Here is a 12,751-nt window from a genome sequence, read left to right on the forward strand (position 1 = left end):
TAATCCCAAGAGCTTTAATGGACTTAGAATGATGTAACTGTTTAGGATCGTTATTTGTACAAAGAGAGGACTGGAACAGATGAATCTGTACAAGTCTTAACCAATGGCTCTTCCAGGTCAAAAGAGTTGTCCTTGATCCAGAAAATACAGTTAATATATCATATGTTGTTAAAGATGACACACAGTTGAAGCTCCAGAGAAACTACCCAGTATTTTATAAGTTTCTTCTCCCTTCCTGTCCAGTTGAACAAGCTGACCAAGTTTTAAAACACTGTTCTGATTATGCAAAGCAACTTTTTTTTGTTTGATCCAACTAGTATGAAATAATATAGAAAAAGAGATGAGAGGAAAGGATTTACTAGAGCAGAAGGACTCCGATTATTTCAAAAGCCCTAAGGCATGCCTGTGTACTTTGGTGTAAGTAGCATTAAGGCTATTAATTTTATGGTTTGTTTCTTTATATACTGCACTTTGCTTCTAAATTTAACAGCCTTATCCAGAATTCATCAATTAAAGTTGGATGTGGCATTTCTCCTTAAAGTTCCCATATGTTGCATCTGACCTGGAAATCAGAGTAAGTTTTTTTAGTATAGCAGCTGGTGAGCACTTCTATTTCAGGGGGGGAAAGGGAAAGGTAATAGGTTTGAAAGAAAAAAAAATTCAGTAGACATCTGGACTCTTGGCCATTTAGCAGGTGATATCTCTAGAGAAGTATTGTTTCAAGTATGAGATATATACAAATAAACTCCCACATTTTCAGATGTTTATAAATGTCTCTTGTTTCGTGTCAAATCAAAGGATTGTTGGATGTCGCATATTTAGTGGAGGGTGCTAGTTTGCTATTTTCATAACCATAAGTTATTACTTAATGCATTTTTTTATTTCTGGTGCTATAAAAAAATAAAAGAGTAACAATATTATGTAAGAACATGCTGGATCTGACAATGATCCATCTAGTCCAGCATCCTTTTTCATGTAACCAATCATATGACATAAGCAAAGCCTGCAGAAAACAATCTTACCTATTGAATATTCTCCAGCATCTGACAACCAGAGGTGTTCTGATTCTGAATTCAGAGGTCCCATTGGGCTGTCATGTCTAATAACCGACACAGCAACCTGTTCTCCTCCATAAATCTGCCCATCTAAGCCAGTGGCTGGCTATCACTACAATTCATGGTAGTGAATGGTACAAGATTGAAGAAAGCAAAGGCCTTTCTCCGTACCACATATAATTTTGTAAACCTATGTAATATCACCCCTCAATCTCCTATTTTCTTAAATTAAAAAGCCCCATGTGTTTTAACCTTGCCTTGTAGGGCTGACACTATTGCATTTCAAGAGCTATGAAGCGGAAAATACAGCAACAAAAAAATGTTACTTCTCTGCACCACTGAGTCAGCTAGCTCATGACCTTCCCAATTGTTGTTGTTTATTTCTAAATATTCCTTTATTATCTCAGGGACAATTAGTTGTGATAGTTCTGAAAAGTTTTTTGTTGTCAATAAAATATTGCAGATCTTCTCTGATCTGGATACCGGTTGTAATATAGGTCAGTCAGAAGAAATGTGTAATCCATAATCTGGTCCATTTATGGACCATTTTGACCAGTTTCCATGATGGATATTGACAGGATTTTGGGATCTGTGAAAACCATTACTTGTACCCTGGATCTTTGCCCAGCTGGCTGCAAAAATCATGTAAGAACCACACCAATGATCCCCTCATATCTATCATAAATCAGTCACTAACTAGAACACCTTCCTTTGATCAATCACAGAGGCAGTTATCCATCCACTACTTAAAAAACTACCCCTACAAAAAAATAATGTGGCCAATTATTGTCTAGTCTCTAATTTGCCCTTTCTAGACAAAGTGATTGGTAGAGCAGTAACAGACTAAATCCAGGTCTTCTTGGATAACTGATCTGCTCTGGATTCTTTTCAGTCTGGCTGTGGGACAGAGATGGCCCTAGTAGCTCTAAATGTAGACAAAGACCATGCATCTTTGTTGCTCCTGTTGGGTTTATCTGCAGCCTATGATACAATGGACCATACCATCTTGTTGAGGTATTTGGAGATAGAAGCAAGTATCAAGAGATGTACTTTGGAGTGGACTGGTTCAGTCATTCCTCGTGGACCAGACTCAAAGGGTTGCCACTGGAAACCAATTGTCATCCTGTGGGGATCAAACAAGGTGCAATCCTATCCCTCACACTACTCAGCCACTGCGTGAAGTTCCTAAGACAACTCATCTGCTGATGATAGCCTCTTTATCGAAATCTCCTGGTGATGCAATAATGACACTGCATATCTGCCGTGGTGTTAAATGTCTAAGAGTGAACAAACTGAAACTAAATCCTGAAGAGAGAGAGGTAATGCTGGTTGTGAGGGTGGCTTCATTTTCACTGACTTTCAAATTATGGCAGGGAAGGTATTGTCAGCATGCTCTGTTGCTAATAATCATAGCTTTTGTGGGAAAGTGAAAAGGCAGCTCGCAGCTCTTGTGGAGACAGAGAAAAGCAAAATAAAATTGACTAAATGATACAAGATAGCCTTGCAGGGAAGAAAGGAATAAATTTTCTTAAGCAACATTTAATGCTTTGATACTGAGATTTAGGGATTTTCAATATGCATCTTCGTGCTGCCAAAGGCTCCACCATCTGTAAAGTAATGGCTGTCTAAGGAGCAGCCTGCTAACGATCTAAGTTATAAAAACTTGCAGATGGCAAGAGTTTGTCAGAGACAAAATAACATCAAGAAGATGGTGTCTGAAGCTGCCTTGTTGAGGCGTATCAAGCAAGAGATAAATCAGTTCCAATCATTCCCAGAGAATCTGGCTGCCAGATACTTTAATTCCACAGTTTGTGGTAGTGAACTAAAATCTCACTTGTCTTCAAGAAGCAAGAAAAGACCCTGATTTTAGTGGGGAAGGGGAAGAATGTCTTATCTGTAAATCATCTTCTAAAATGCCATGAGGTCTTATATACAGTAAATTATACATTTTTTCTGGGAAGAAAAGGAACAGGAGATTAGCTCTAAAGGTTACTTTCTATCAGTGGAAGGAGAGGTGAGTTTTCCCCCTCACTGTAGCCCCCCCCCAATTTGCCCTCCATGGATATCCTAAGGGTACCCTGCCCTCCATGGAACATAGAATCATAGAATCATAGAATCATAGAGTTGGAAGGGGCCATACAGACCATCTAGTCCAACCCCCTGCCCAGTGCAGGATCAGCCTAAAGCATCTCTGACAAGTATTCATCCAGCCTCTTCTTGAAAACTGCCAGTGAGGGGGAGCTCACCACCTCCCTAGGCAGCTGATTCCACTTTTGAACTACTCTTGACAGTGAAAAAGGTTTTCCTAATATCCAGTCAGTACCTTTGTGCATGTAGTTTTAGCCCATTGCTTCGCGTCCTACCCTCTGCTGCCAACTGGAACAGCTCCCTGCCCTCCTCCAAACGACAGCCTTTCAAATATTTAAAGAGAGCAATCATGTCCCCCCTCAACCTCCTCTTCTCCAAACTAAACATTCCCAAGGCCCTCAGCCTTTCCTCGTAGGGCTGTCTCCAGACCCCTGATCATCCTCGTCGCTCTCCTCTGCACCCTCTCGATTTTGTCCACATCCTTTTTGAAGTGAGGCCTCCAGAACTGCACACAATACTCCAGGTGTGGCCTGACCAAGGCAGTACAGAGAGGGGCTATGACCTCCTGCGATTTCGATGCTATGGCCCCTTTGATACAACCCAGGATTGAATTAGCCTTTTTTGCCACAGCATCACACTGACTGCTCATATTCAGTTTACAGTCCACTCTTACCCCAAGATCCCTTTCACATATACTACTGCCCAGAAGTGTATCCCCCATCCAGTATTTGTGCTTCTCATTTTTGTGGCCCAGATGTAATACTGTGCACTTGTCTTTGTTGAATTGCATCCTATTCACAGCTGCCCACTTCTCCAGAGTATTCAGGTCTTGTTGAATTTTAATTCTATCTTCTTGGGTGTTTGCTACCCCTCCCAATTTGGTATCATCAGCAAATTTAATGAGCAGCCCTTCCACTCCTTCATCCAGATCATTGATAAAAATATTGAAAAGTACCGGGCCCAAAACCAAGCCCTGCGGCACCCCACTGGACACCTCCCTCCAATCTGATGAAACGCCGTTGACCACCACTCTTTGAGTGTGGTCCTCCAACCAGTTCCCTATCCACCGAACTGTCCTATAGTCTACTCCACAGTCTTCCAGTTTGCCCATCAGAATGTCATGGGGGACCTTATCAAAAGCTTTACTGAAATCCAGATAAATCACGTCAACAGAGTTCCCCCGATCCAGTAAGCTGGTCACTCGATCAAAGAACGAAACCAGGTTGGTCTGGCAGGATCTGTTAGGAACAAAACCATGCTGACTTCCCCGGATCACTGAGCGGTCCTTCAGATGCTTACAGATTGATCCCTTTAAAATCTGTTCTAATATCTTCCCAGCAACAGAAGTCAGACTGACTGGCCTGTAGTTTCCCGGGTCATCCTTCCTCCCTTTCTTAAAGATGGGGATAACATTAGCTCTTCTCCAGTCTTGTGGCACATCCCCAGTCCTCCAGGAGGCCTTGAAGATGATGGACAGGGGTTCTGCAAGTTCTCTGGAAAGTTCTTTCAGCACTCTTGGGTGCACCCCATGCGGCTCAGGGGATTTGTATTCATCCAGTGCAGCCAGATGCCTCTCCACTACCTCTCTGTCAATGTCAATTAGCCACTCAGGTGTCCTGCCACATTTTCTACTATCTCTAGATGTGCCTGAGTTCTTCAGGGAGAAAACAGAGGCAAAAAAGTCATTAAGCCTGTCTGCTTTTTCTCTGTCCTGCATCAGAGTTTCTCCATCTACTCCCAACAGTGGTCCAATTGCCTCTTTTACCTTGCGTTTGCTTCTCACATATCTGTAGAAGTTTTTCTTGTTGTAGCGAGCCCTCCTGGCCAGACCCAGCTCGTACTGAGCTTTGGCCTCTCTGATGGCTGATCTGCAGTGCCTAGTAACCCTCATATACTCCTCTTTAGAGGTCTGTCCTTCTCTCCATTTCCTGAACATTTCCTTTTTCTCCCTTAGCTTATTCTGGAGCTCTCTGTGCATCCACATCAGTTTCTTGGAGCCCTTACCATGTTTCCGTCTTGCTGGGATAGTGAAGGCTTGAGCTTGCAAAAGCTCGTGTTTGAGAATGGCCCACCCTTCACTCGCTCCTTTTCCTTCCAGCACACTCCCCCACGGAATGACTCTCATCAAGCCTCTGAGTTCATCGAAGTTGGCCCTACGAAAATCTAACCTACGAGTCTGGCTACGAACTTCCTTATATACTAATAGCAAAGTGGCCCTAATCTGTGGATACTTAAATCTGGAGAATGGAGGCATGAACGGACAAGACATCTTCCTACACACCTGAAAAATGCCTAGGTTTGCAGAAAAATCTGAAAACTAAAAAAAAAACATTAAGGGTTAAAAAAAACCCAAAACAATTAAAGGAGCTCCTATAGCTTTAACCAGATGCCCTCAGTGGCTGTTGCTATGCAACCAAGTAAAATATCAATATTCCAGGCTTGTATTTTGTCAGGAAATGGCAAGGGAGGGGGCAGGGCCCTTTTCAGGGCTGTTTTGACCTTTGAGGGAGGAATCAGTGGGGCCAGGTCCTCCAGCAACCACTAGGTGGTTTGACACCACATGACATGCATGACTCACCCAGGCCTGGCTGCTTGCTATTGTTCAACAGCAGACCCCCAACAACAAAAGCCAGTGTGGTGTAGTAGTTATAGTTTCAGAGAAGGGTCTAAGAAACCCAGGTTCGAATCACCACTCTGCTGTAGAAGCTCACTGGGTGACTTTGATCCAGTCATATACTCTCAGCCTAACCTATCTCTCAGAGTTGTTGTGAGAATAATATGACAGTCAAGAGAATTATATAAGCTGCTTTGGGATCCCATTGAGGAAAAAGGCAGTATAGAAATGAAGTAAAATAATAAATATAGATGAAGATAGGTAAAATTGTTTAGTGCTGAGCATATGGAGGCTGCTTGGACGAGGGAAAAAGGAAACTGTGTGGGGAAAGAAATATAGGGAAAAGTAAAGTACCTCACAGAAGTCCTTGCAGGTTTCCCATCATGCAACTGGGCCTAGCTCAGCAACACCATGCAACTGAGGCATTGGGGAGAGGCTGCCTGGGGTGGCAAGGGGAAAAATAAAGACAAGGGGACAGACAATGGTGGTGGGAAGGAGACAAATAAGCAGGAAAAGGAGGAGAGGCTAGGGGGGACAGGTAAGGGAAAGAGGACATGGTGGGGGAGGAGAAAATGAGATGCCTTCTGCAAGTCCTTGGAGGTTCCCCACTTGTTTTATTATATTAATAGCCTAGTGGCCCTGATCTGAGGATACTTAAATCTGGAGATTTAGAACTATGAATGGACAAGACACATCTTCCTACACACCTGAAAAATGTTCCAGGTTTGCCGAAAAATCTGAAAAAGTGAAAAAAAATTATAAAAGGAACTCCTGTAGCTTTAAACATATGCATTCATTGGCTGTTGCTAGGCAACCATAACAGTTTAGCTAATATTCCAGGCTGAAGTTGGAAAATGGAGAGAGGCTATGGGGGCAGGGAAGGGTAAGAGGACATGCTGGGGAAGGAGGAAATGAAATACCCTCTGCAAGTCCTTGGAGGTTCTCAATTGTAATAAATATAATGCTTAAGTGATGCTGAGAAGTCAGTTTGTGAAAGCAAAGGGGTATGTAAAATGGCAGAAGGCAGCATACTTCACTGTTTATGCTTCATTTCCTTACATCAAATCAGACCCATGATCAATCTAACTCAGTGCAGTACAAGTATTCTGAGTGGCAATGGCTACCCAGCATTTCAGGTAGAACTAGGACTTTTTCAGAGCAATTCTAAGAAGCGTTACCTCAGTCTAAGACCAGTCTAAAACTGGAGTAACTTCTCTTAGGATGGCATGGTTTCAAACCCACTACTAGAGATCTTTTTAGACAGAAATGCCAAAGATTTGACCTGCGTGCCAATCATGTGCCATTATCTCTTGCTTCTTGCGTTAATATCTGATCCATATTCTTTTTCTAGTAAAAAAAGCCTGCATGTACAATTATTGTTACTTGCTGCAACTAAAAAATGATCTCAAAATCTGAAGATGCAACAGAACTCCAACAGAACACTCCACTTCATGTGTGGAATATTTTATGGCAGTTTTTGTCCTGAGTTTTGATAGGCACATCACTACTTCTGGTAAATGTCATGCATGCTTCCAGACTTAGGAGTACGATGGCTTCCTTGTTAAATATATTTTCTCTTTCGTTTATACTTCTACCAAATGCCATTGGCTTCTTTGCACTAGCTAATTCCTGCCTTTCTATTTCCCTCTTGCCTTTCCACATTTACCTCATAGGGACACTTTAATAGAAGTCTCTGTCCTAGCCAATCAGAGCAGGAAGTACTGTGTCAGGTTTCAGAGATTAAAAATGACTGGAAAAAATTACAGTCACCATTTCCTTAAATTCCAATTACGTGTGTCCCTTAGAAGTGAAACCAGAAAGGAAGTGTGGAAGGAAATTCTTTGTCTACAAGTTTATTATATGTTCTCACAAAGCAAAAGTCAGCTATGGCAACAATTTCTCCTCCCCCTCCCCCCATACTTAGCAAAGCTTTGCTACATATAACAATATTTAAACAGCTGGACATTACTGCTTGAGCGCAGTTTCCACTTACCTAGTATATTTATTTAATGCCCGATTGACAGTAAAATAGAGAAAAAAATTGCCAACCATATTCTCTCCCTTTTGCTGTCAAAATTAAATTTCCATGGATTATTTTTTTTGCTACAGCAAAACATTGCTTTTGTAGCACCCAATAGGAGTAAGTTCCAAAACCTATCTAAATAAGAATAGAGCTTCAAGGAATGCTTTCATGTGCATCACCACTCAGTCAAAGTAGTCCACTTGGCTGACACTGACTATGACTGAGAGCCTTGCGTATATGCTACTAGCTACATGGACTGAAAGCTCATGGGAACTGATATCCAGAGCCAACTGTAGTGTTTTTGGATGCTGGAGGGGGGGGGGTGGAATTAAGCCTTCCAGTGATCAGATGCCTTCCTGGATAAATCAGGTGCCTCCACCTCCCTTGACTGACTTCTAAGCATGAAGGCAGGAGGCAGAAGCTCCATTCGATGCACTAGAAGCATCCGCTGAACACAGGCATCCTAGAGTAGCTGCTCCTTTGGGAGCCTGCATGCACCTTTGAAATTCTGAGAGATGAACTGAAAGCTATATTGGCTCTAGCCATTCCCCTCCTATCTTCCAATTCCCTGTATGAATCTATATAATGGATTATATTACCTATAACCCATAGCTGAACAAAATATGAAATTTCTTTTTATAAGATATTCATATATTAATCTAATCTATATCCCTTATAATAATAACATTCAATTTATATACCGCCCTTAAGGACAACTTAACGCTCACTCAGAACGGTTTACAAAGTGGGCTATTATTATTCTCTTACAACCAAAATGGAAGAGTATCATGGTAAGGAATAACTATGCAAAAAAAGACTTGCAAAATCTTACTAAGTGTAACAATAAACACCAAAAGTAAATGCAATCTCTATGACAAGTACTTGGTATTTAATAAAACATATAGCCAATATTGTGCAGGAACGTACTCATATGGTCTGAATGGTCTAGTGTAATTCAATATTTCATCTCTGTATTAACAAGGAATAAACTTCTTAAAGTGCCATATTCTAAGTAAACTGTTCATATTTGTAAAGCATCCAGTTGACTGTGTATTTTATAAATAATAAAGTGCTAGTGCTTAAATACTGATCTCAATACGACTCATACATGTGGAGATCAGTATCAAACCAGGTCCCCAGATTAGAGTTCTGCCGCTCTTAACCACTACGCCAGCTGGCTCTCAGTGTAAGCAGTTCTATGATGGTTAGGTGACTTGCTTTGAGTTTCCTGTACATTTTCTTTCTTTCACCCTTTAATTTATACTAGAATTAGGAAGGATTGTTTACATGAGGGTGAGCTTCAAGGATGATGAAATAAAAGCAGCTAACTTGCAACTGTTCCTGAAACTGCCTGTGTAGCCAGCAACTGTAGCATCTATAATCTCCTAAACCATGTTTAGAAATAGAGTATGCTTGCAAGAATGTGTGAAAAACAAAAGTACAGGCTGAAGAACAAAGAAGCAACACTGTGGCCTTAAAATAGCTTGTTCATGGCACATAGGAAATTCTGGAAACTGTCAGTGTAGCCAAGCCTCTCCCTCTCCCCCCCCCCCCCCCCGCCAGCCTGACAAGATAAGGGGAAGCAACCCTGAGACTATAATAATTAAAGCTGATGAGCCTGGCAAAGGGTGACAGATGTTACCAGAGACTATCCGGGTGCACCCACTTTGGGGACGGTAAGGGGGATAGGTGAAAAAAGCAGAGAGAAGGCAAAGAGGGTCTATGACATTGTGACATCATCAGCCCTACAAAAGAGTGGGCAAAAGATGAGCCAGGCAGTTCTACTTTCCAATGGAGCTCTGTGGCTTGAACAGCCTGTGCGCGCAGCTAGGTCTGGTCAACCTTGGTGTAAGTGTGAAGGACAAATAAGATTAGTCTAGGAAGCATAAGTAATTTCAAAAAATGAACTTTTTGTTTGAAGGATCCTTATCTGTGACCATCCATCTGTTCACTGCTGCATATGAGGCTCTTGGGCCCAGGGCTTTGCTCTAGGGTCTGATACAAAGACAATATTGTAGCTGATACAGGGTTCCCCAATGTAGCGCCTGTGGCCAGCACCCGTCAAGCTTTTCAGAATGTGAGTGAGGACCATTGTAAGGCAGGGCTTGTAATTGGCTGCCCTCATTCAAATGAAAGGGTCCTCTAACAGCAGTTCAGGAAGACTGGTAAGCACTTGGGTTTTCCTTTTTCACTTTGTGACTCTAGTTCCCCTTCAGGATTTCCTTCTTTCCAGGAGGTCTAAGAAGGAAGTATTCCATGGCTCCAACTCATGTACAGCCATTTTGAGTTTGGCTCCATATCCTGAGGCAACCATTTTAGAGTGGTGTTCACCACAACTCTCTCAAGTGCCAAATTTGAAAAGAACTTCACACACTTCTAGTTTCCTGTTGACCAGATGTCTCAGAATTGCCATAGGTGTATGGAGGGAGGTGGGTTTCCTGGATGTCTCAAGAGTCTCTGAAAAGTTTTGGAAAATGCTGAATGGGCAGCAATGGTAGTAGTCACAGTATGAAGGTCCACCCAGAAAAATAACTCATCTTTTGTAACTGGCCCATGTACTTATGTTTAACTTCTTTGTGAATGTTCTATATGGCAGCGGCTGAGCTAGCCCCATCCTGCAGTGTTCCCACTGCACCCTTCTGTTGGCAGCTGATAAAAGACTGCTGGGCCAACTTGCATTTAAGGACAGCTCCCCAGGAGCAGTTTTTTGTAATATAGAAGCTAATTTCAGGAGGAATCTCTTATCTGTTTAGCATGCCCTGTTCCATAACTAGAACATCTTTCCAGAGAGGGAAAAAATAATGGAGGAAACATAAGGCACCACTTACCATTGTCTCTGGCAATTTAAATCCTTAGCTCCCCCTGAGTCCTTATTTCCTCCCATCCAGTTGGTGAGGTGGCAAATTTCCTGCCAATCAATTCTGGATCAATATTTGAATGCTGGGATAGAACCCAACTGAACTGTTTACCTGTGGAATTCTCCACATCATACTCTGTGGAGTCTCCTGGACTCCGCACAGTCCTGGAGACAAAAGAATAGTCCTGGGGACAAAAGAACATAATTTGAACCTTAACAAAAAGAACATTTGGAGTGATCCTGCCAAAAGAGATAGGAGAAGGTATCCTGTTTTTTTTCCAAATGGGTGTCCAGCATCTCATGTATTTTGTTGCAAAGCAAGATCAATTATTTTTGCTCGCACCCTATTGGAGGGACTCCTTTCCACCAGTGTTGCAAGAGGCCGGAGGTGATGAGGTCAGAGGTCCATGGGATAGGACTGACCATTTAATTGGATCTCTTGATTCTTCCAGGAATCAACAATATACGATATACTAATCCATATATATATCTCAACATGTTTCGGCAGAAAATTTAGTTGAGTCTGCATTGTGAGGGCACAATCGCAACATCCAAATACATGTCCTAGAGAAAAAGAGCAAAGGCAAATATGGACAATATATGACTTTATTTATTTTGGCAGCTGGAATTCCCAGGCATGGACGTCATGAACTGCTCTACTTAATGTATCCACAGGAATTTATCCTGCTGCAAGCCAAAGACATCTTTTAAATAAAACCGCATGCTCAGGGTCACTTTTTCAATCTACAAAAATTTGTCCGTAAACTGGTCTAACTTGAATGAACCATCAATTTATATAAAGACTTAAGTCTTTGGAGGGGGACTGGGGGCTTACAAAAAGTTCCATGAGAGTTTTTAGGTTAAATTGTTGTGCTATAGGAAAGTCTGATTTGTGAAGTTTGCCAAGAAAGAGTTTATCAATATATAAGCTTCATAAAGAAGAGATAGATGTCAGTTTCTAACAACCTTATTTACATAATTGGATCAATTTGGTAAGACTGTAATTCTTCCATCTTTTAAAAGGCTACCAAAGTGGTTTTCGACATTATGTTGGTATGACAGATATCAAGGAATTAATGAGTCACAACTAATGTAATGTTATCATTTCAATATTTTGCTTTTCGGAAATTTGTCATGGAATCAAGAATAGTGAAGATGTGAGCAAGCAGAATCATAGCGGCTGAACTGTAGTTCCTTTCCCAGATAACTCACTTGAAACCTGCCTTTAAAAGGTAATGGTCACTTCCCTTATGAATACCAATAAAAACATCTTTCTGAAGAACCGTGTATGGTGCTGTTAGGAATGGATACTCAACTGAACAGAGTACATTGATACTTTTTTCTGCTTTGCATAACATAAAACCTAATCATAGATCCAGAGGAGTTAGCCATCTTAGTGTGTAGTAGCAAAATAGTAAAGAGTCCAGTAGCACGCACCTTTAAGATTAACCATGCTTCAGTAAAGTTGGTTAGTCTTAAAGGTGCTACTGGACTCTTTACTACAAAACCTAATGTGGCAGAAACAAAATATGGGGGCCCACAAAGGAACGAGGAACAGACTGCTGCAGAAGGAAGAGAAACAACACCTAAGAATAACTCCAGAGGAGCATCCCTGTTAATCTGTTGTAGCAGAAGAAATAGGATTCTTGTGGCACCTTAAAGGATAAGAAGTTTTAATTCCAGTGTAAATCCATTTCAACAAACGTGGAACAGCGAAGGATAGACTCCTAGGGACTAAGGATGTGCACTCAGATATTTCTTTTCCGGTATTTTTCAGGAATATTTGGGTATCTGAAGGATATTTAGGCTTTTTAAAGATACCAGTAAATGGAGTGCCAGAAATCCTGGAACTACTTGGGAATATTTTGGGGTGACATTGTAAAGCTCCCAGGCCTGTTTTTCTTATGTTTTTCTTCGATTTAACAGAACTCCCAGGCAATGGGAGGGAAGGGAAGGCAGATAATTCTTCCAGGCAGTGGGATCAGACATCAAGGAGAGCACTTGAACTGTCTGCCCAATCATGAAGATTCTCTCATACCTCCATAGGTCTCTGAGCATGGGCAAAGAGGATGAAAGGCATGCAGCTGGATTTCTTGGTCTGCTGCTACTGCCAC

Source organism: Eublepharis macularius, chromosome 3, assembly GCF_028583425.1.
Source record: "Eublepharis macularius isolate TG4126 chromosome 3, MPM_Emac_v1.0, whole genome shotgun sequence".
In the NCBI taxonomy this organism is placed as follows: domain Eukaryota; kingdom Metazoa; phylum Chordata; class Lepidosauria; order Squamata; family Eublepharidae; genus Eublepharis; species Eublepharis macularius.